Here is a 25,352-nt window from a genome sequence, read left to right as displayed (position 1 = left end):
CATGCTAGATGTAGACCTAGTTACATAGCCAGAGAATTGAAGCCTCGCCATAATGGAGTAATAAACGTGAATAATCGGCTCGTTTTCTACAAAACGAGCATATGGCCGATCTTTAATTGCAATCCTCACGATCGACCCAATGATATTCCTTTCGATTATTTAACTGCTTTATAAACGAGTATTCTACTAACGATAAGCTCGAATCAAATCATGAATCATATATCTATCTACCTATCTATCTATCTATCTATCTATCTAGGAGATTTGCAAGAGAATTATTTTACGAAGAAAACGAAAGATCGAAAGAGCGTCGATAGTTCAAACGCATGGACTTCGATAAGAGATCCTTACTCTCCTCGCGAGCAAAGAAGGTGAAAATGAATTGCCCGGGAAATCAATTTTGTCGTTAATACCAGCGCTTCTCTCGATCCTCCTCCGGTTCTAAAGGCTCAAGAATAATCTTTCTCTTGCTCGGCTCGAAGGACCAGTGAGACGTAGAGAGCGAGAAGCATACTAGAGAACATTTAATTGCTCGCTTCGACGAAATCGTTCTAACATCGATCGGTCGGCTCGAGCTAGACGTTATCTTTGAGATCGGATTGATTCATGGAAAGAGCAGATTGGTTCGACGACTATCGACCGGCTAAAATTTAAATCTGATTTACTACGTAATCATCCATAAATAGGGCTTTTTATAATCTCAAAGAAGATCAGGTTGGATAGAGAGAAAGAGAGAGAGAGAGAGAGAGAGAGAGAGAGAGAAAATTGTTAAACTTGTAAGAACGAAATCCTCGTCGATGAATTGACCTTCGTAAGTTTCCGTGCATGGAACGCAGAGATTATTGCCTTCCCTTTCTCGACTGTCTCATTCTACTTCTATAGAGTGCATCTGCATAGTCGACTTGAAATATCGAGCTTCGTCTTTGAAGGACTCATGCCTTAGGGAAATTACCGACTGCAACTGGGAAAATCCGATTTCCGAAAGACGCCCAACAAGTTCCGCGTTCGTTGACGAACGCAGAACATTTCGTACAATTCGATTCTCTCGGTACTCTCTTTCTATTTTCTCCCACCAAAAGCTCTTCTTGCTATTATTAAATTCTAAGGAAAGTATGTAACGCGATTTAATTCGATGAAATTCTGATAGAGAATATCGGGACAAAGTTAAAGGACATTACTTAGGAAATAAGGAATAAAATTTTCGAGAAAATGGTTTAATGTTATATTCCGTTCGCGTTCGCATCGAGAAATCATCTTCGTTTTCATAAGCTAAGGAAGGGATGAAGGGTCGACCACGAAATAAGGGGACAACCGATTTTGGTGAAACGAACTTGGAATATTGGGTAACGTCAGGATTAATCCCTCTTTCGATTCCCTTCAAAAGCCTTCTTTACCTTTCTTTCGTTTGCGCAGAATCACCCTTACAACAATAAAAGCAGGAAACAACAGTGGTTGCCCTTCCACCGTGCTTGCCATACCTTATACGCCGAAGCGTATTCGATCGAATGAGACAGGTCTGTTTCCATATGTGTTGATCGATTGACTTCAAAGTTCAGAAGGATTAAAGCTCAGTGAGTTCGTTAAAAGCCAGAAAAACCCCGTATGGTCTTAAGAGCTTTCGTATGTTTGCTGAAAGTTTTTGCATTTATTTGATTCCAGAAAATATTTTTCTTCGAATGAAAAAAATCTGTGATTTTATCCATGAGATAGAAATAGATGAAACAATTGTGATTCACTGGAATATTCACGCTTTTAATTCGAATTAAAAAACTTGCTAAAATGCGAAATATTTCATTCGTTAATTTAACCGTAGGAAATATTTTTATTTGATTCGGTCAAATGTCCAACAGATCAACATCTCTGTCCTGTCTCGCTCACGTCGAGAGAGAGAAAGAGAGAGAGAGTTTCTTCGTTCGAAACGATCGACGTGTCCACGCCCAGCCGATTAAAAGCATATGCGATCGATCCCGATAATTAAATCCCTACGTCACTCCTCTATACACGCCTACAGGATATATCAACGTGTGTCAGTTAAGCGGCCTGTCTCATTGTGACGTCGCATGGCACAAGGGACAGAGACGAAGAATAGAACGCATTGAGAGATCATGGATGGAATGCAACCGACTGCAGAGATAATAGAGATCACTGTCGAGAACGAGCCGATTACGAGTGCGAATGATAGTTTCCCCACGTTTACATCCTATTACAAGGAACACGTAGATGATTCTAATAGCTCTTATTGTATTATTAAAAATGCTAAACTTAACAAAGTTTCGTAAATGCCCGTGGAGAACTCGTGCAGTATTGATTCACGAACATAATACTTAATTACGATCGATTCGATTAACAATCAATACGTTAGTTTTGATCTTCGCTCCATTTACGGGCGTATAAATTTAACGATTCATTCCTAAATGGATATGCGTAGACAATAAAGGCTACCATTTAACTTTCATCAATACCCGCCGGTGAAATTGTTTGTTCGAAAACTATCCCACGGTTCGAAAACGGTTATTGTTCAATCAGTCGATAAAAACTGTACAAGTTGGGCCGATTAACTGCAATTAATTTGGTTTACATGAAAATTTCCAAGTAAATTCACATCTCTCAAAACGACCGTTCAAAGCCTATCCATAGAACTATACTAGGAAAAATTATACCAAAGAAAAAATATGGAAAACTTTGAAATAAACATCATTGTAAGAAAGCTAACATCGCATTTACTTTTTTCGTTCTATCAAAGCGATAAACATCATACCCTGTCATTTATCCTTAAAAGTTATCATCCATCACGGAACTTACCGTGTATTTTTTTACAACGAAATTACTTACCATTAAGGGCAATTACAATCTTATCGTACATACTCGGTGCACCGGTTCACCGATGGCTATTGGCTGGTTGCTTCGTGCAAACGACGTTAAATGCTCTTTGATCACCTCCGACTGCTTGCCTCTTACGCATAGATGTCGTCTTAACTATTATTGTAATTTGTTTTACTTCATGGTTATATATATATATATATATATATATATATATATATTCATGCAAATTATTTGCTGATTAATCTTTCGTAATTAAACCATATCATGTTACTTTCATATATTTCTTTCATCGTGTAGAACAAATTGTACGTAACGAAACAAACAAATTACAAATTAATGACTAGCAGTCAACATTATACCGAGTCACTTCGCATTATTCTCTTCGTTTTATTTCAATGAAATTAAATTAACCCATTTAGGAGACATCATCAAATTCAATTTTTTGAATAGTTAATCGGCGATTATACCGAATTTATAGGGGGCACGATACTCCCAAAACGATAATACAGGATGCTAATATTCCGAGAGAATAATGGTTACCGGAGCTCGTGTATTTATTAGTACAGAGATAATAAATGTAAACTTTTACATGATATATACTTTCGGGAACGAATCATCGAATGAATTTCCGCTTCTCTACTCGACTGCTCGAAACTGAACACACTTCGGACGAGAGATCTCCCTCTCTCACTTCTCGCATGTCCCCCCTTCTAGACCCAAAGCGTCGATGATTCCCTCGACCGAGATTCTCCTCGAATTCGCTGTCGACGAAACGATAATTTAGAGCCATCCAAATTGATCTTCTACCGAGCACGCAATCCAAAGCATTCCCTCGTTCTCCTCCATCTCTCACCTTTCTCCGTTTCTACCATCGCGTTTCCGAACATCAATAGCTCCACGTCGAGAAGCATAGTTTCGTTTAAACCGACATTCGATTCACGATAGAGATTCAAAAATACTCCAATGAAGGTTATAATAAAAATGACACCGCCTGAATTAAATGGGTCCGTACCATCGAAACGATCATTACGAGCTGAAAACAAAAAAGAAAAGAACAATGGTTTTTTTCCTACATTGACGAATTATTATTATTATTTTTATTTTTATTAGTAATCAACAATTTTTATGTTAACAGCACTTTTGAAACTATAAAATGTTTTAACGAACGCAAAATTCCATCGCAATAAATTTGATAAATTCGATTTGTCGCCCGTTCCCTATCCCCTCTCTACCACCCGTTTCCCCCGCCGTTTCAAAAAAGTCAATTCTCTCTCAATGATAAACGAAAAGGAAAAAAAGAAAAAAAAAAAAAGAGAACAAATAAAAGTAAAAAATATTTTCTATAACGACTATGAAAATACGCGTTTTGTGGAAAAGCTATTTTTTAATATTTTTTAACTTAATCAACGTTATCTTTACTAGCATTGCAAGATCGAAACGAGTTTCGTATCCCACATTCCAATCGACGGATTTGCAAACGCGTTACCTCTCGGCGGTGCGCGTGTAATTAAATTTAAAAAATACATATCTACATGCTCCTGCTATGTTTCACTAAAAAATGTATACGTATTTACACACGGACGCGTACGTACGCTTATGCCGCAAAAAAAAAAAAACTATTTTGGAAACGGACCCGTATACCGATGGTCCTGCCGGTCTAAACAAAAATCCCTTGACCGTTGTAACTAGCGTTGCTTTTTTTCAACTATCCCTGTGGTATTCACGAAAAATCGAAAGGTTTTTTATTTATTTTTTTTTTTCTTCTTTTTATACGCATCACCAAAGCGTACACTCTCCGTTAGCTCATTTCCGAATTCACCCCTCCGTTAGAACGTAAAGCACTCTTACAATTCAAAAGCAGTAGGTATGTACGTATGTATACATTTCGATAACACGACCCTGTTTCACAATGAATCGAAGTGAAACAATTTGTTCGGCGAACCACCATCGTTGTTTGTTTTTCTCCGCTAGTAATGCTTGAACCAGTCACTAGGATAAAAGAAAAAAAAAGCTATTCTACAAATTGTACTACTCGAATCGATTTCCAAAAGGTTTCTGTAGCCAACCACAGTTTTATCTTTGAAATAATATTTATACTTTATAAACGTATGTATCTGTGCACACACACACACACACATAAATATATATATATAGTATATATATATATATAAATATATATATATATATATATATATATATATATAGAGAGAGAGAGAGAGAGAGAGAGAGAGAGAAAGAAATTTCATTCATTCGCTTCGTAAAATTCGACTAAGAACGACTACAGATGCATATGCGAACGTATGTACCACCGTCTATATAGGTGGAATTTTTGTTCGATTACTTCGATAAATATTTCCTCATTGTAAAAGCGTCTGATCGTAATGACTCCAGAAAAGTGGAAAGAAGCGATAGCATCGCCCTCGATAAATTCACAAACGCAAATAGAAAAAGGAAGAGAAGAAAAGGGAATGAGAGAGGGAGAGAAATAATGGCGTCAAAGGCGATCGAAACGTTTTGCCTGTTGCACTTTTCCATTCAATTATTCGTAATTAGAAAGGGAAAAGGGGTCGTGCTCGTCGCACGTTACAGAACCATAGCCAGTTTTCGATAATTGACGAAAAATGAAAAACGAAGAATGGAAAAAGAAAGGAGATAGAAGTTCTCTATTCTTCTCAATTCGAGTGGGTGCCGCAGCAATGACACGAAGTAAGATTCCTCTTGGTTTCATAAAGGAGGCGAATCGATCGATTATCGAGTCGATTCAATCGCGCGTTCGCGAACCGATTTAACGGCTAGAACGGCCATTCTGTCTTTAGATGGATTTTCCTTCTTTGACCGATGAAAGCAATGCGAGATCGAAGTTTCAGCGACTTGAAGTACGGCTTTAATCTTTCCTTTTCTTTCGCACGATCGATAACGATGATTTTATGGCACTACGACGTTGGATACTCCAAAAGCCCCATTTAAGACCAATTCTGTTCGTACGAGCTTCTCGATAGCATTTTTAACGTTTTCTTTTTGCACACATGTTCCTCGCTCATAACTTTTCAATTCGATAGGCTATCTTCCCGTTCCTTCATTCTTTTAGCACGATCTTCTTTCTACGATTCATGAAAATTTACTAGATATAATAAATATAGAATATTCGCGCCAACGTTAAACACACACGATACACGTTTCTTAACGCACAGGTAAAATAAAAAAGCACATACATCCTTCCCACCGTCAAAGCAAAGCAAAAGCGTAAAATACTTTAATTTCTAACTCTAGCAATGGGCTTTCAGTAACAAAAGATTTTTCGGACAATCACCGATATATTCTTTGACGGACAGAATGGAATCAGAGCGTAAGCTCTTGGAGCGCGCCATGACAGAGAAACGCATCTCAACAGCATTTTATAATCTTTGATCCGTCCCTTTAATCATTCGGCCAATGTAATAGTCAAGTGCTCTCAAAAAGTGCCTTTTAAAAGTAAATGGATATGCGTTCTTAGGCTATACCCCTTTTGGCAGAGCAGAGCAATAGGAGAACTAGAGAGAAAAAGAGAGAGAGAGAGAGAGAGAGAGAGAGAGAGAGAGAGAGAGAGAAAAGCGAAAAAAAGGAGAAGAGAAAACGAAAAAAAAAAAAGAAGAAGAAAAAAGAAATTGAGGAAAAATGTAATATCGCAGAGCAACTTCAGACGTTTATTATCTATTTATACGAGATTGGTAAGGCTGGAATATGAAGTCTGGAAATTAATAAAGAACACTCGAAATGCAAGAGGCTGGATAAACTCGATCGTATCTTTCTTTACGAAGGATTCAATTACTTGAAAATCGGTAAAGCCGAAAAGTAAAATCTTTCCGCTCTGTTGCATACAGAATGCATATGTTTGTTATTTGTATATTAAAATAAACGCAAGTTTCCTATCGGATTATATTCTCAAATATGCGGATCACAATAATCGAAGAAATTTATATTAATTGAAGCGGATTAGCAACGTAGCACTCTACGGCCAAAGTGGTTTACTTTCAGGACGAACCAACCGTGCGCACTATCGAATCATCCGGAGTATTAATCGTCCTAGCACTGCTACTGGCAGCGTATATCGAGCAGTCTAAAGGTCCTTGGTATTAATCATATCATTTATGACCCTTTGTGGGCATATGGTACCCCTCGTTCACCCCTTTATATACCACTTGCTCATCTGCCAGGGCAAATGGCACATGACACATTGGAAAGTATATGATACCCAATGCTATCTTCATATATCAATAGCCCGCGCTCGGATGCGCGCGCGTATGCACTATTAATTCAGAAATGCATGACTACGGTCTATTTGATTCATATCGTCCTACTTGGACGCAATAGCCACCGTCGACTCGGCCTTTCGTTTCGCTTTAATAAATTTTCCAATTATGTTCGCCCTGGAGATATCCGCCCACGTACACGGACCCGATCCTCTTAACGTTAACGTCCAGCATTATTTATCCGACAAACCGACGATGATACGAAAAAGGATGGACGGAGAAAATGTATTAAAAGTATCGCATAATTCCTTCATCAACTGTGTTACGAAGATATAAGACATTTTATTTCGAAAATACGACGTTAGATAACCTTTCGTTGAAATTATTTAAACGTTAATATATTCCAGTCGGAGGTACTTAAACGTACCTAGCGATTTATCATCGGCATGATAATAAATTCTGCCACCTACTCGCTATTACCACCCCATTATCGCTTCTCTAGCGAAACAATATACAGAACACGTTCGACGGTCATACGGCCTATCGTATAATATCGGAGAGCAATTAAAATCACGCGGCCTTGCAATTACGAAGATCCCAGTCGTAGATTTTTCCGGTTAGTCGCCTCCCTCGAGCTACCGTTTTACGCGATACTTGGACGCGATCTCGGCGTCAAAATTCACGCCAAGTGCCGTGTAACACGCGTGCGACGCGCCCATTTCTTCACCGGAGAAATTCCATTCTCTACTTTGCGTGTATGTGTGTGAGATCGAGAAAGAGAAAGAGAAAGAGAGAGAGAGAGAGAGAGAGAGAGAGAGAAAGAGAGAAAACGAGTTCACTGACGTGGGTCAGACGCCTCGTGTAATTCGCAGAGCCATATTTCACTAGCCTGGGTTTCCTCGTCCTTTCTCTTTCTCTCCATCTCTTTCGCACACCACACACAAATACTCTTACACATAGATCTTGTATATACCGTGCTGAGGAGCTTAGAAACCCTCGACGATTTCAATAAATTATCAAAACAACGGCAAAGCCGAGAGCTCTCTCTCTCTCTCTCTCTCTCTCTCTCTCTCTCTCTCTCTCTCTCTCTCTCTCTTTCGTATCGACACACAGAAGAAATAATAGAAAACGAACAGACGTAGAACGAATAATTTTAAAACGATAATTTGCCACTCGTCGTTTTACCATCTGTCAAAAGGTAAAGCGTATTATCGAGCTTTTTAAATCGTTAAATCGAGTTTTAGAGAGTTCGGCCTATCCTTCTTCCCTCTGATAATCATCCGAAAATTACACGGCTCTTTCTAAATCGATCCGGTTTCGTTTTCTTTCCGTTAGTCCCTCGATATTTTTCACTATGTTCGCGCCTTCGTCTAAAAGAAGCCTGACGGTTCGTCGTTCAACAGGCTGTAGGTGGACGACTAACAGCTGCTAGAAAATTTAATGTGTCCCTTCGAGGTAAACGACTTCGATCGAACGTGACGTAACGTTACTCCAACCACAGTTCTGTTCTCTCCGATATAACAACTTGAATATACGATTTTATATTATCAAACATTATTGTTTCCTTATATCACATCCGTTTCCGTTATATCGTCATTTTAAACTTTGTCTTTCGTATATTTTAGAAAAAAAAGAGAAAAGGAGAAAAATTAACGGCAAAAAAAAATGAATTTGAAAGACGGTTCAATGTGATCAGTTAAAGAGAACGTTTCGCCTCGAATTAAAGGAATCCATGAGCAAAGCAAAATTCATGTAATACGCTAAAACCAAAATTGGAACGACAGAATCTGCCTCAAAGGACGCTCTGTGGTCGTACTCCAAAGATGGAGGTCAAATGAAAATCCAATGAAACTCAAACATCCATGCACGTACGCTACACCACCTACGGTACGACCAATCTCTTTTACAATAAGTTTATCAGAGTGCCTTTAGAAATGTTCGTGCTACGTTACCCGCACATCACAAATTCATGCCAAAGAATCTCGTAAATCTCTAACAAATCACTACATTAAGTGTATCGTTATTTTTTTAATGAATCTCTCATTCATATCTAAGTATGAACTTTACAAATAATTTGAAACTTTTCTAAAGAGTGATCGAGATTAAACTTAAATAAAACAGAAATCGAATCAAACCAAATATAATCTTGAATCTCATTGTAAATAAAATAAAAAAAAGGGGGAAAAAGAAAAGAATATAAAATATCGGCATTTTATGTACTACGAAAAGAAAAAAGAAAGAAAAAAAAGAAAGAAAGAAAACATATATAAGAATGAAACTTTAGAAAAGCTTTTAACATCAGTAAAATATCAATAAAAAGAAAGAAAGCCGACTTTGGGTGAGATTGCGGCATATAGCGAACGCATGTCGTTCGCTAGTAGGAGGAGGGAATTAATGAGTGCCTAGAGCCATACGCTTTAATGGTTCCTTTTGACCATGGGATGAACGATCTAAACAGGGACAAAGAGCCGCAGGAGGTAGAATCTTGCACAACAGGAGGTCCAAAGCCTGAAGGCCGCTTCTTTCGAGATAGAAATATATATCTTGGTAAGAGCAAGCATATAGAGACGAAAAGAGAGAGAGAGAGAGAAAGAGAGAGAGAAATAATTAATCGTCTATGTTCTATCTATACCTACTCGTTGGCGGTTAACCATCGTTGATTTTTTGTCGAAGATCACCAGAGTCAGCAACATCGACGGTGTCTTCGTCCGATCGATTCCATAATAATTAAGACCGCAAACCCGTTTAATTGTTCACTCTCGTAACACGTAATGGTGTGCTCGATCGACCTTTACCCATCCCCCTCCTCTCTCTCTCTCTCTCTCTCTCTCTTTCTCTCTTTATCTCTCTCTTGTCTTTTACACCGAAATTCTCTTCCTCAATTTCGAAAGGCTCCATTCATACTGTATCAGCGCGCAAAATTAATGATGATTCCGCGAATCCATGTTCTCTCTCTCTCTCTCTCTCTCTCTCTCTCTCTCTCTCTCTGTCTATCTGTCTCTCTCTCTGACGAAGGTTAAAACGTTCCTTCGACGCTGCTGATTTCGCTCGTTGCACGTTATAAGCACCCCACACCTATCGCCGTTCCGTTCAATTATTCCCGCGGCTTTCAAGGCTGCGAGTGCACGATCTTCTAATACAAAGATGAAATTCATACTAAACGGCAGGAAGTAAAGACTCCCTCTCGTCTATGTGCACGTTCATATGCATGTGGATGTATCGTTGGAGCAAGTTAGTTTATCAGTATGGCTAGTTCCTGACGAGATGTTAAGATCTAGAGGCATATACTTACCGTTTACATTATCTTAAATGAAAAGTAAAATAGAGGTTTATGAGTCTATCGTACGAAGCTAAAGTTAAGAAAATCTTTGCCTGATATAGATACTTGTTAGAATTCATTTAATAATCAATATTGGAAAATATCTAAATAATAGAAAGTTCATTTGAATTTCATCGCGTGCAAGTATTTTAAAAGCGGAAATAAATTCGTGTCCCTATGGTGTTAAGACACGGCTAACTACGTTGTTTAATCGATGTCAAAGTTGAACTTATATTCTCTCTAGAATGCGTATGAGTTAGCGACTATATCACTTGGTGTAGTATCAAATTTTTCGCATTTAATCATAAGAAAAAGGAGAGACCAAGCGATTAAAAACGATACGTAGACCTTAAGGTCTCTGTACCATTAACATTCACCGATGTATTCGCCAATACGTTGGGTGGTAATCAACGGGATCGCAGTAATTTCTCTAATTATAACTTTCCAACGAAAAGAATAATTAATCATCGACACGGAATTAGAACGTATACCTACGTATAATTGGTGAATTATCATATTAATCCAATAAACAAATCATTCTATCTTAATCACAAAAGCATATTGGTATTTTTCGTTCACTTTCTGTCTGTCTGTCTGCCAGTTTCGCTCTTTCCGTTGCTTAAGCGCTTGATTAGACAAGATACGAAATGAAGAAAAATTCGAACGTTCATAAATGAACGTATCATGGCGACAGATCCTCTACACGCGCAATAATTTTTCCCACGGATGTGCAATTTGTTTCGCGTAATATCTAGAGTCTGGATGATGTATTAATGCATAATTGCTGCCGAGAATCTGCAGTGCTTATGGAATTTTTGATAACAACCAGGCAACGACTGCGATAGCGGCGGTAGTAGCACCGGCAGCCTGGCACCAAGTAGTGCGCCGCTTAAATTCCACAAGAGAAAAGGAATTGCCGTTGTTACGAGTTGTCAACTAAATTTCTGAATATTTAACAATGTGCTCGCGCGGTTTATCATAATTAATGATCTCGAAATACTTTGCCGAAAGAGCGCCGAGCGAAAACGACAACGACAACGACAACGACAACGACAACGACAACGACAACGACGATGACGACGACGACGACGATGTATCATTTGCTAAAGATAATCATTAATTTATCGTTATGTAATTGAGAAACACAATGAAACGGTAATGCAATAATAATAATAATAATAATAATAATAATAATAATAATAATAATAATAATAATAATAATAATAATAATAATAATAATAATAATGGTAATAATAGTAATAATATTATACTTTATGTGTAACGATCAACACAAACGTCATAAATATGGTAAACAATCGTCGATCCAAAAGAGCTTACTCCTGTTAATTCGCTAATTATTACGCACGTACGCCTCTATTTGATTTAATAAAATGCCAACAAAAAGAGAAAAAAGAAACAAATAAAATAATTGTGAATAAAACAAACTACTTTGCTAAGCTACATTTTCGTTTGATATATACCCTCACGTTCCAATTCGCTGTATTGTAATGCGTTTATAAACTCGATGTCAAATTATATCTTCATCTCCCACCAATTTTTGTTCACTCACATGCACATAGTATTAGTCGTTGCTTATATTTTGTAAATCCTAAAATGCTTCGCACATCCTATAATAGGATTTCCAATTTACGAGCAATGGCAGTTGCCGTTCGCCCGCTTTCGACACACAACGCCGACGTTGTACAATGGCGTGCAATCGACTGAAAAAAATCAGAGAAAAGGCAAAAACATCTAGGGGAAAAAAAATAGCCCCAACGCGAACTCGAAAATAAATACATACATTTGGTTTCGTGACGTGTCCCAATCGATCACGTTTCGATATTGTATTAAGTAAGATATGATTTTCGTGAAACGAGATGAGTCTGGCAAAAAACTTTATGAAAAAACAAAAAAAAAGAAAAACAAAAAAAAATGGAAAAAAAGAAGATAACAGAGATTACGCATGGCGAATATAAAAGCGCGAAATGCACGTGTGTTAGTTACGTGCTCGATAGATTATTCATAAACGCAGAAACGCACATCGAATGCAGCCACCATAGTTTCTCATTAGCGATATACTCGTTCGTTAACAAGGATAACACAAGCTACCTATCGTATAATGATTTGACAACCGTCCAATTAATAGAATATTTGATGCCCCGGAGAAATAGAGTCACCGAATTTACAACCGTTTGTTAGAAACCCTCGGTGGAGGAGAGAAACTAGAGTAAATGGGAGAGTGACAGAAAGAGACAGAGGAAGATTAATGCGAGCAATTGCAGGCTTGCGTTAACTGATACTACCTAATCACCATCAGATGCACGAATGTTCGCCCACCAACTATAATAGTATACGAACTGTCCGATAATGTCTCCTCCAATAACGGTTCTTGGTGTTCAATTATTCATTTACCATCAGATTAATAGACTATACGATTGGCCACGTTAAATCCTAGCTGACAAACGACGTCAATACTTTGCAGAAAACGACGATGATAAATATTGAAAGTATGGGAGAAGAAGTGAACGCGAATTAAATCAAAGTGCATTTTCGCGAATAAAATTCGTAGCGCTTCATTTCTCGTATGGTTTCCGTTCTAAAAAAAAAAAAAATATATATATATATATAATAAAAAAATGATTTACATACATAGTACAAAATATCTTTTATCGACATTGACAAAGGAATATAAAAGAAAAAGTAGAAAGAAAAAAAAATACAGATTATACTTTGTAACTTTTATTTTCTCGAACGGCAACTATATATTCTATTTATCTGGTATCAACAGGAAAGCTACTAATTTCGATTGATCAACAGATAAAACACAATTTGTCTGATCAGTGTGCCTTTAAATCGTTTCTGCGCTTAATAAAGAACAAGGCAATCAAAGTTTCTTTCTCGAACCGTTGTTGTTCCCGTTCGACGAGTAGAGAGCGAGAGAGAGAGAGAGAGAGAGAGAGAGAGAGAGAGAGAAGAGTTGTTGCTTTGTACACGGTCATTGTTGAACGGTGACTGGTCAGGAATCGAGGAGAGAAAGCCAGCGGGTGATCGACGCAATTATAAATTCCTCTTAGAAGGGCGCACATACCCTTGGGATATCCTTTCATCGGTCCATCGTAGCGATACCTATGCCGATGGAACGACGATAATGATATTTTCACGAAGAAAAGAAGAAAAAAATGTTATCGTCGAAAGAAACCGAGTCGCGTGTATGAAATTATAAACAAATGTTTCTCACCTCCCAATGTGAAAACAATGAAAGAAACGATCCGTATGCAAAACACGAGGCGAGCAAAACACGGCGGTAGCTATCGTGATTGTCTACATGTCGTATAAATTCTCCTCGGGGACCGTAAGTGGCAATGCACATTGATATGTAATCTCGACGCATTTGTCATGGAAAATCACCGCCCGCGAATCACCTATATTTCAAATGTTACACTCGACATATACGCCGTTTCTAAATCACTTTTCTCGTAAGAACGACTAAATTATGATGTTCTTAAATTTTCTCGAAAATTACGATAAGGATACTTTACAACTTTGCTTCCTTGTTTTCGATAGGGAAAGGTCCGTCCGAGTCATTTCTTTACTTTTTTCATACGTATAAATAATTCGGTCAAAAATATGATTAATTCAGCGAGGTACGTAACAATATCGAAAATAGAATGTAACAATATACCGCGTATCTACATTCGTGGTAACAATTTGGTTGCCTAAACACTTAAGTATATATTTCACGATCGGCAGAAACGAATGATTTTATCCAACGGAGGGTTTTAAATAAACGAGAAAGAAATAGTTATAAACTCTTCCATCGGTAAAATAATGTCCACTGTATTTCGTCACCAACACGTTCGAGAATTAAACCAAATGCACAAACTTTATTTTTACGTTACATATCGGCAATGTGAATAAGAGTAAAATGTTAATAAGGGATTAATTCATTGTAGATATACGTGCACATTGCATCTTTCCATGAAGAAAATATTTACATACAATTTATTCGTTTATAAATGTTACCTCGTTTGCGTCTCGTTAAATACAGATGCAAGTACAAGCAAATCACGAAGAAAAAAAAAGAAATTGGACAATATTTACATTGCAATACCAATAAAACTCACCGTTTTAATTATTTTTCTTCCTTTTAATCATTTATGAGGATTAAAAAAATAAATCGGTCAAGTCGATATCGGGAACAGTGCGGAACATCCATTTCCGTTTCCCCTACCACGATATATATATAAATATATATATATATGTGTGTGTGTGTGTGTGTGTGTGTGTGTGTGCGTCTGTACATATATTCGGTGAAATTCGAAATAATTATTATTAAAGTGTATTCTCTTTGTTCCAAAGATAATTAAAAAAGTTCCAGCTGCGGCAAAGAAAGAGGAAGGAAGAATTATCGGTAATTCCCGATTAATTATGCTTATGTCTTTGAATTAATTACGGTGAATTAACGATAAAGGAAACGAGATAGTGAATTATCGAGGAATTTCGAGATTAAAGACAACAATTAATTGTACCCGTAGCGAAGAATTTCCAAGTGAAAAACGAATGGAGGAAAAGGATGTCGTAGTAATCGCAAAGGAATCGAAATCGTACTTGAACGAACGAGCCTTTCGCATTTCCGTTTAATCGATAATCGATAGGAGAAGCGAGAGAAGCGAGACCAAAGAGGAATGTCGCATAGAAGCGAAAGAGCAAAGAGGAAACGGAGAAAGCGAAGGAAGAAGTCGGACTAAACAATTTGTGAGTACACAAAATGAGTTCGCGTGTTCTCGGATCCTACGGCTGTTGGCGGTTCTCGATCGAAAGCGTTTGTTTCTTTACTCTTTCGTACTAATGCACAGCATTTTGCTGATTGCCGACGTTACACGCTCTTTACACAAAACATCGATTTTTGAAACGAACAAATATCGAAAGAAATCCTTTAAACGTAACAGAACAAGTTTATTCGGTTCGACTCAAAATCTATTCCAGAAGGAGATAACAAATTGTACTTTTCATTGTAGTTTTCAATTTGAAAAATATTTACGGAAGTAGATTAATCAGCGTGAAACGAGAACGAGACCACAATGAAATACTATTATATGCTCGAACAAAGGTACATCTTCGTATAACAAATATCCCGGTCTGGCAATGCTAAGGTAAGACGAATTAATGTAATTAAGCGAATAAAACTCAAAGTTTGTCACTGACAGTCCTCTATTCTAGGGCATCTTGATCGTACGAGGAGAGATCCCGGAATTAGAACAAAGTTCATTGGGCGATTACGTTGAAAATTCACATCTTCGTAATTCAGAAACGCGACGTCCATAAGCCAGCGAGATTAAAGGAGATAATTTCTATCCGTTAGAACCTAAAGAAGCCGAGTAAATTTTCAAGGATATCTCGCAGTGGGCATAACGTAGGAATCGTAAAAATATCAGAGTCGTCGTCGTCGTCGACGTGAATATAAATTGCTCTCTCCTGGCGTCCCTTATGAGAAGGAAAGTTTATGGTGTCGACGGTGGCAATGAGGAATTTATCGCGATGTTATGCCCCGTCCCTGACTCGGCTCGGATCGATCGAAGATGAACAAGGACGAAGATATGATTACGAAGGAGAGAGAGGAAGGAAGGAGAGATAGAAATGTCGAGAGATTCACGAACGGCGATACACCGGTTGTCCCGGATAATCGACAATCGATGATAGAAGCGAGAGAGTGACTGTGGACGGACGAGGCGGCACTCTCTGATGGGGTCAGAGAGTGTCGAGGGTTTGAAGAAAGGGGGCGAGAAGGCGGGGGGGGGGAAGGATGGTTGGATAGATTCGAGAGTGGAGAGGTGAGATTACAAGGCAATAGTGCGACGTGCAATCACGAGAGGACACACGTGAAGGATCGACATCGTAGCAGAGCGTTCCACCCCTTCCTTCATTCAGCAGAACCGCTTCCCGATAATAATTAGACGCTGGCTCGGCTGACTAGGCTGGCTGACATGCCTCTGGCGCCCTTTGCCTCCCATCCTTCGCGGAATGTGTATTATCGACCTACATTTTCCCACGTTCGGCCCTTTGCTCCGGAAGGATTTCTAACGAACATAATACCCCGATGGCCGTTCGAGCCTTCGACGTAGGATTCTTTCACGATCGATCATAGACACATATTCGGTGTGTATGCCTCGATTGAGCCACAAATTGCAAGGATGAACGTTTCAAATCTTTCTTCTCTGCTCTGTATAACGCTTTCACGAACGGTCACTTAAACTCTATTTTAATTATACCGCTCTCACGGTGGATACACGAAACCATTGATTCTCGCCTTGGACTATTGGAAAGAAACCGCGGAACAAAGTATAAGGAGAGAAGGATCGTTTCGAGACCTTGGCGCCAGCAGGCAAGTATAGTACCCTTTTAATTTTCTAAACGAACGTTGTAATTAAAGAGTTTAGAACGAACGCGAGCTTCGTAACAATTAAAATAACAACCGGAGTTTCGTCGTTTTTCGAGTATGTAATCGTTTCTGAGAGTAAAAAACAACGATTTAAGTTGGTACTACATCTCTACGATAGTTATCGATAATGATGCTTCCTTGCCGTAGTAAAGCCGATCGTTACTCGGCTATATCGATACGACACGTTTCACGTCGTTAAATTCACATATGACGTTCGTATTTCGTATCATTTTTGTTTGAAATTGGGTCAATCGAGAAAGTTGTAGATCACGCTCGAGAATAATTCGTAATAAAAAGGGAATATAATTATTAAATGAAATCGTTCGTATTAGTGTCGGAAAAGAATTCTAAAAATACGCATAAAGATTTCGTGAAAAGAGCAAAGGAAGAATTTGAAAAGTCGAAGCTCCGAAAACGTGCTGCCAAATTTCAAGGCCGCATTAAATTAGTTTAGCTTTCGGAGAAGCGGCAAGCAACAGTTGTCTTCTACCTATCCCCAATTCCCCGATACTTCCGGACAGAAGAGCGTGCTACTTCGTGGCAGCACAATCCTCCATTGTGCTCTCGACGATGCAACGTAATGTCAGCAAACGCCTTCAAAGGTCCTTCAGGCGTGAGCGTTCAAAAGACCATTGTTCCATTCGCGTCGGAACGAGTCTACGAGTCATTCTTTTAAATTTGATTTCACCGCGTAGCTGCCTCGCCATCGACACGCAAAAGAAGCAGAGAGTGAGAGAGAAAAGGTCTCTAGAGAGACACCTTTCGTTCTTTTAGTCGTTTCTGGCTAACCACCCTTCGGCAGAAACGCCCAACGAAATCGTACGTTCGGAGGCTGAAATTTTCTCCTTCTGTGCCTTGTGATTCGCGATAACTCCGCTCGGAGACTCGAAAATTAACGCCTTTCGAACGAGCCGAACACGAAAAGCGGTGGTCCTCTTGTGCCGACGACGCAATAAAAATGGAAATCGCTAAAACTATTTGGGGAATCCTCGTGAAGCTTTCTCGCAATTCGCGCGATCGAATCTCGATTTTCCCAGCTGAGGAAGTTTCGCGATCGCTAACCCACGATTGTCTTCTTCTCGGTCGAATTAACCGGCGAACGATCTCGTGATTTTAAAGATGTAGATTCGGCTCTTGATACAGGAGCAATAAAAATGGAAATCGCCGAGATATATCCCTGTGAGATTTACAAAAGCTTCCGGATTTTCACGTAGCACACACATCGATAAATCAAAGCTTTAACTCGGATGATCCTAACACGAGAAGTAGTCTCTATCGGGTTTTATTTTATTTCACATTGATTTGATCCGCGCCGTGGAAAAGGTACTTAAAAAGGCGTCGCTAGAGAGAGAGAGAGAGAGAGAGAGAGAGAGATACAAGGTCCGAATCGCGACAGAGATAAATCTTCCATATACCTCCCGATGCTATTTCACGTACGCACAAACACACTCTTTACACTTTTTCTAGTATTCCTATTTTCTCTTTATTTCGTCATACGCGATCGAGATATCTATATGTATTATTGCAACGCCCATGATACGACGGTATTATAAATCTGCGAGAAATTCTATACACGTAGATATCTATCTACGATCTATCGATCGTTCGTTTCAAAACACCCGAATGAATACTCGAACTTAGAAAAAAAAGTCCAATGATCGCTAGGATATATTTAGAGAATATTTTATAAAAACGTATCGTTCGATAAAGTCCTACAAGAGATCCGGAAAGAAAATTTATTCACATAGGAAACTTTCTCCAACGGGCCACGCATTCAGGATGCCGTCGAGAAGCACGAGATTCTTTCGTCTTATTTCAATAAGTTGAAGTAGTAGAATTTCTGTTGCAGGATAGACATACTTGTCATGTAGATACTTTCAAATACTTTGCCCATTCTTACGTCGACGACGACGACGATGTCAACGGCTGAATCAAAAGTCGAGACGAAGATTCCCCTTCGCGGATATACGCAAAAGTGTGTAAATGAACAGAAGAAAAATATATGAAAGAATGTTAAAGTAGTCTCTGGTGAACGGTTTACACTTGCCCGGTAAAATAAGACGAATGTCTTATTATATGCCCGTAATTCGGAACAGACGGTCGACGAAAAGTCACTAAAGTTCTTTGTCACCATCCAAATTGGATGCTCAGTTTTCCCTTTTCTCAACGAGAAAAGTTGAGACCACCTAAGTTCTTATCGTACTGGAAAATGTTTGAGCCGTAAGAAAAATGTCTATCTTCTTTCCCTTGAGTCATTCGAAATGGAATACGAATGTACCTACCTATCAACTAAATTACGGTTAAACAATAGCGTTACTTTCTCCTAAAGCCAAAATCGAATAGCGTAATCAACGAGTTCAACGAAAAACAAGCGAAAAAAAAAAAAAAAGAAGAAATAAAATAAAAGAAACAAAGAAAAAAAGGAAAAGTTCGGTGTAAAAATAATTCTCGCGTTTTGGTGGCACCGTTAAAAGTGCGACGATTTATTTCGAGCACGCGCTCGACCCCGTTGCTATTCCCCGTCGATAGGACAAAAAGAGGACAGGAAATTGTATCAAATTGGAGAGTATCGGGATTAAGGATCCCTCGAAAACGAAAGCGCTGGCGGTTCACCAAGCGGTAGGTTCGCACATGCCACACTGATCCACCCATTGTTGTGCAAATCCAACAAAAACCAACCCTCTAATCTCGCGAACCCACTTGAGATCGAAACGCACGCCCCACGCCCGTACAATTAATTTATATGGCTATCTAATGTACTTACGACGACGTCCTCCTCTTTCCCCTTCTCTCACCGTTATCTTAAGCTTTCATTGGATGTTCCGCGTGCCGCGCGATCGACGATAATCTAGGAATAATCCCGTCATCTCTCGATGTCGTTTCTTTGACCTCCCGTGGATCCCTTATATTCTCTATGTCTTTTCAATTTTCCCTTCTTTTTTTTTCTTTTTTTTTTTTCTCTCTCTCTCTCTATTTTGTTCCTTTTTATACGTATGTCGTACATATATGTGTATATCTTTGAACGATCAATCGTCCGAACAAGCCGAGCCACAATCCAACAGCTAAAGGTGATCGTCGTTGGCGTCGTGTTAGCCAATTTCATCCGTCCCGAACAAATTTGCACGGATTTACGCGTGATCGAGCACGAATCGCGGATTATGTTTTGTAATACGATAGCGATAGAAAAGGACCGAGGTGTGGATCCGATAACGAAGTTTCGATATCAAACGACGCTTTATATATGTATTTACGTCCTATATCGTTCGTGTACAGTGTACTCGCATCATATATAATTACTTTTATCGTACTGCCGCCATAACTGAATATAGTGAAATGACTTGGCGATGTCACATAATGTGGACGCGACGCGTCATTTAATTAAAGGTAGCATTGATTTACCTCAATGATTTGTTTCATTAATGTGTCTCCTACGTTTCGTTATAAACGATTTAATTAAACCATCATGAGCTCATTACCATCGCGTTAATTTGATAACACGTTTAATTAATAATAACAGCCCAGACATTTGAAACGTTCGGAAATTGTTTAAACGCGGTTTATGAAACGTTTCGAGTCAAAATATGTTCTAATACGTTCCGAAAACCACGTGGGGATCAAAGTATGCGCGAAAGCATCGACTTTAGCAAGAAAGACAAATGCAGAGGCATACCGCATTGATCGAATAGTCAGCGGTTGGCTAGAAACGAGCTCTTCCGGTCTAACGAAGGAAGTTAATTGTGAACATCTAGCAGCTGCCTCGCTAGTCTTGTCCGTTCAGAATGTTCCTGTACCGGTATTCGGCGGAATGCCGCACAGAGGAATACCGGTATTCGCGCTGTCTCCACGACGAATGCTCTCCATGCGAATTACATACGGTCGATAACATGTGTGAATATATATACGTCTGTCTGTCTGTCTGTCTGCCTGTCTGTCTGTATCTATCTATCTATCTATCTATCTATCTATCTATCTATATTTATATATATATATATATATATATATATATATATATATCTATGTATCTATATATATGTATCTATGTATGTACGTATGTATGTGTATGTAAAGAGCGCGAGGTGTTTACACAACCCAAATAACCGCTTCGTGCGTTTAAAGATAAAATAGAATATTTAAATTACTGCGACAACGAAATAATTAAATTTCAGGCTTGAGCTTGCTCTATATATTTATCTAGTATTATATAAAATGAAGTTGTAACGCTAAAAGAACGTTCACGCGATAATTTATTTTGTCGACAAAACTCTTCGATTTAACAAGTACTATGAAACATTGTGTTCTCTCTTCGTCGTAAAATCTATTATTCAAGCGATCTCGTTTAGACATCTCTGTACAGTTTGACGAAGAGACAACTTTAAACGGTGAACCCCCGTAGGAAACTCTCGTAGAGTTAGGGATAAACACTATACAGATCCATTTCCAAATAGTAGTGGGCCATTACTTAGTGGAAAGTGTACGTTCAGCCAGCGATTTTGTAAGCGACCATATCTACGTAACAGAATGTGAGAGCATGTAAACGCATCGAGATCGCAGGAGCGTGCGCGCGCGTACAAGCGTGTTTATCGAACCAGGAGTACGAGAGGATTCTGTATCGGCTACAACACAGCGGAGCGACATGGCGGACCGCTATCTTCCTGACGCTGGAATTACACCATTATTGTGCAAATTAGTGAAGACCGGCGCATGATGGCCCGGGGACGTCGAGCGGGATTAGAATTAACGCGGAACTCGTGCAGCTTCATACCAAACGCCTCGTCATATCGAGATACGGTCAATTGGCGACGCTACTCTACGTCTTTGCATATACATAACTTCATTCTTTTTAAACGTATGTATGAGCTTATTAAATAAAAAACGAATAACATTGTTGAAAAGCTTACGTCTTTAAAGAGATACGCATAGACGTTATACCGCAACGTTGATCGTCGTTTCCGATCGTAAATTTATCGAAAAATCATAAGTCATGTCTCGCACGTCGATATCTATTCCGTGTGTCGGGGAGAACGCGGAATATGGCTACAGCGATACTCGACAGCTTTACGTGATCCACCGCATTGCTTTTACGCGTCGTTAATATTGCAGGAAGCATAGGCCACTACCGGCAGGAGGAGGAGGAGGAGGGGGGGGGGGGAGAGCGAGAGGGCCCAGGGAAGAGAAAAAGAGAGATAGAGAGGATAGTTGAATCATTGACATTGAAACGTGCTCGTTTTTGCTGACGGCCACAACTGGCGAGATCACACCCCGTGCTTCCAACAAAAGTGCATTGTACCATTGTATATATAAACTGTATATTCCGCAAATCGTTTCTCGCAAGCCGACTATTTGTCGCGTTTCACGACATATTGTACGTTTTCGCTCCGCTCGTAGCCATTTAACCGCACGTATGCTTATTGTATACGAAACACAACATATGGCGCGAAAGTAACATCTCTATTGTATACCCTCTGATAAATGGATGCTCGTATTTAACGCGGCTAATCGAGCCGACCGCTCGTAAGGAAGAGTAGAAGAAGAAGAAGAAGAAGAAGAAGCAAAGAGCGCACGCGACCGAAAACCGCTACGCGGAGAGAATATTAAAATGCGTTACGCGTGCGGTACTAGACAGTTTTTTAAAAGCCACCACGGTACACGGACTCCTTAATCATTCCTCTGGCAAACATGCATATATGAAACACTTGTTTGTATGCTAAGTGCGATTGCGGCTTGGAATAAAGCGGTCCAAGATTCGCAGTCCGCATAACCGGATGCGCAGTTTACTCGACTTCTGAGCGCTGAAAGTGAAAAAGCGCCATTATTTTCATCGTTCCTTTATTTTTCTTCTTTCTGGAAAAGAGAAACTCATTGTATTTCTCATATTTATGTATGTGCGGATGCGTGCGCGCGTATATAGAAGATAAACATTCTGATTTGGAAGAACCACCAGACGGCTCATAAATTTCCTTTCGCGTTCTCGCAGAAACTAGATAATTAAAAAGATAATCGTTTACGGGTATATTTGGACAGAGGAAGGAAATGATAGCAACCACTATAGGATTGTACGTTTCGTCCGCTCAAACTCTGACAGGGAAGGAATAGATGTATGAATAAAGGATGAATCGTGCGGCTGGCAAAAGGTGGAATGCTGAATTAAACAATAAGCGATTCGGACTTCCGTTTCGGTGTAACACCATTTTTCCCTTGTTTTCTTTTCTTTTTTTTTTTCTTTTACTCTCTGAAAAATTAAAAGACGAGAAAATAACTTTTTCGAAAACCAAGAAAAAATTAAGTATTTCACGTTTTCTCTTTGAGTTTTCACGAATGAAACTTTAATCGAATAACACGAAAAGAAGAAAAGGAGATTATTTATTACGATTACGGCAAAATTAAATTAAAATTATTTTAAAGGTAACAATTCTCGATAATTTGTATTTTCTGCTCGTTAATAAATTTGATAAAATCTTTTCGACTCGGGCAAACGATCATTTTTATACGATTATAATTTCGTCGAAATCCCATCTCACCGTGATTTTACAATTATATTTTCCCAACAATATTGTTTACTTTTATACACAACGAAAGCTCCGATACTCTATACCATTATATATTGCACCTACGATACACTTACATGCATAGTGTAAATTGGGCAGTAACGTTGATTGATGCAAGTTGAAAAATTTGTGTTTGTACACAAACACGCAACCTGCTAACGACGAAGCAGGGGAAATACAGGGCGGAAAGTTAAATCCGAATCGCATCGCGACGAATTCACATCATACGCTCGCGAAGATTAATAACGCGGGTATCCTGCTCACTAATTGAAAGGGTGGAAAGAGAGGGAGAAGATTGCGGAGGAGTAAAAAGAGGAGAGGAGAAAAGAGCGAGGGATCGGTCGCGTGCACGGTGCATATAATACTCGAATCAGAATCTAATAACACGGTGAGCCCCGGTATACGCGTTTCTTTCGTTCCGTCGAAATCGAATTGATATATCCACGGTGTGTGTATACACACGGCCGCTTCGCCATATGAAATCGCCACGAGCTGTCTCTTTATCTCTCTTCCTCCGTTCCTCTTTCCCTCTCCCCGCAACAAGATTATGGTAATTGACTATCCGACTTGGAAACCCCCATCAGGCATATCAATTACGTACGTATGCATCCCAACCGGGAATTTGCCTTTGATCCGCTCAAACTCCAAGGTAACACAATTCACGCCTGCGTCTAATCTCAAATGGGATTGCCTGATGGCACAAGGGACATTGAAATGGGCTTTTCCGACTTCACAAGAACGAGTCGTTTCGATAGGCACCGACCGAACGACCGGCCTCTTCTCCGCTTTTCCCCCCCCGCGTATCAATAATCTGGTTACTTCTTCCATCTCGCATTCTCTCTCTCTCTCTCTCTCTCTCTCTCTCTCTCTCTCTCTCTCTCTTGGTCACTCACCGTGCTCGTACATGCACCTATGTGTACCTACATGCTACGTATCAAGGAAATCATTTCGAGGATTTTTTTCCACGCTGACCGTTTTTATTCAGAGAATTATCTACCGTACCATATACATGCGATTAATTTTTATCGAAATTGATTTATTCGTTATCGACATGTCGATACGTTTGTAAATAATTCCATCAAGTATTTTATAAGATAAGATAAAATCTCTCTTCGATGCCCGATCGAAGATTAAATTTTTGTGTAAAAATCTAACGTTTGTGTGTGTACAGATATATCCATCCATCCATACATACATACATACATACATACATACATACATATATATATAAATTATAGATACATTGTACACGTAAGTTTCCATTGGATCGACGAATTAATGAATAATTTCATTTCATATCATTACGGAAACATCGGAAAACAGAGGTATTCGTCGAATTTACTTACGTCGGAAATTAATAATATATGTAAAGCTTTGTATCGAAACAAAGTCGATTATATAGAATGAGAGATGTCTAATGCGCTCTAGGAAGATTCAAGTTAGAACTTAAGTTAGTAGATGTCGAAAACATCGTTAGTAGACGTCACACGAACAGATATAGATATATATATATGTGTGTGTGTGTGTGTGTGTGTGTGTGTGTGTATATATAGAGGAAGAGAGAGCACAATGTTCCACGATTTCATGCTTTAATAATACAGGAGAAACTCTCATCTAAGGATTGCCAAGCGACTCTTGATTCCGCCGGTGGCGTATCGTGCAAACGTTTAATCTCTTCATCTTTTCGCAAACGAATGTTTATTCGGAAAGTACGTATGTATACGAAATTCTAAAACAAAGTAAATAGAGTACTCTAAACCATGCCAGTGGCTCTAGAGGCTAGCGATCGTTTAATTGGAACGAATCACTATTTCAAATAGACTCGGCAGATGGCACGTACTTGATAAGAGGTTAAAAGTTAAGGACGTAGCGATAATTACCAATATCATATCTCGAACGGTGCGAACGCTTTACAATACGATCAATAACTTTGCTATCCTCATTGATATATATATATATATATATATATATATATATATATATATATATATATTTAC

General features: G+C 38.9%; 1 protein-coding gene across 4 annotated transcripts in view; it reads right to left on the bottom strand.

Moving 5' to 3' along the window:
• olf413 (DBH like monooxygenase olf413) overlaps window positions 1–25,352 on the bottom strand; it is a 270,504-nt gene that overhangs the window by 220,628 nt on the left and 24,524 nt on the right. The gene's annotated exons all lie outside the window — the stretch shown is intronic.

The sequence above is a fragment of the Vespa mandarinia genome, chromosome 7 (assembly GCF_050613455.1).
Source record: "Vespa mandarinia isolate Hongniang chromosome 7, ASM5061345v1, whole genome shotgun sequence".
NCBI lineage: Eukaryota > Metazoa > Arthropoda > Insecta > Hymenoptera > Vespidae > Vespa > Vespa mandarinia.
Note: the sequence above shows the minus strand (reverse complement) of the source record. Positions and strands in the feature narration are given on the sequence as shown.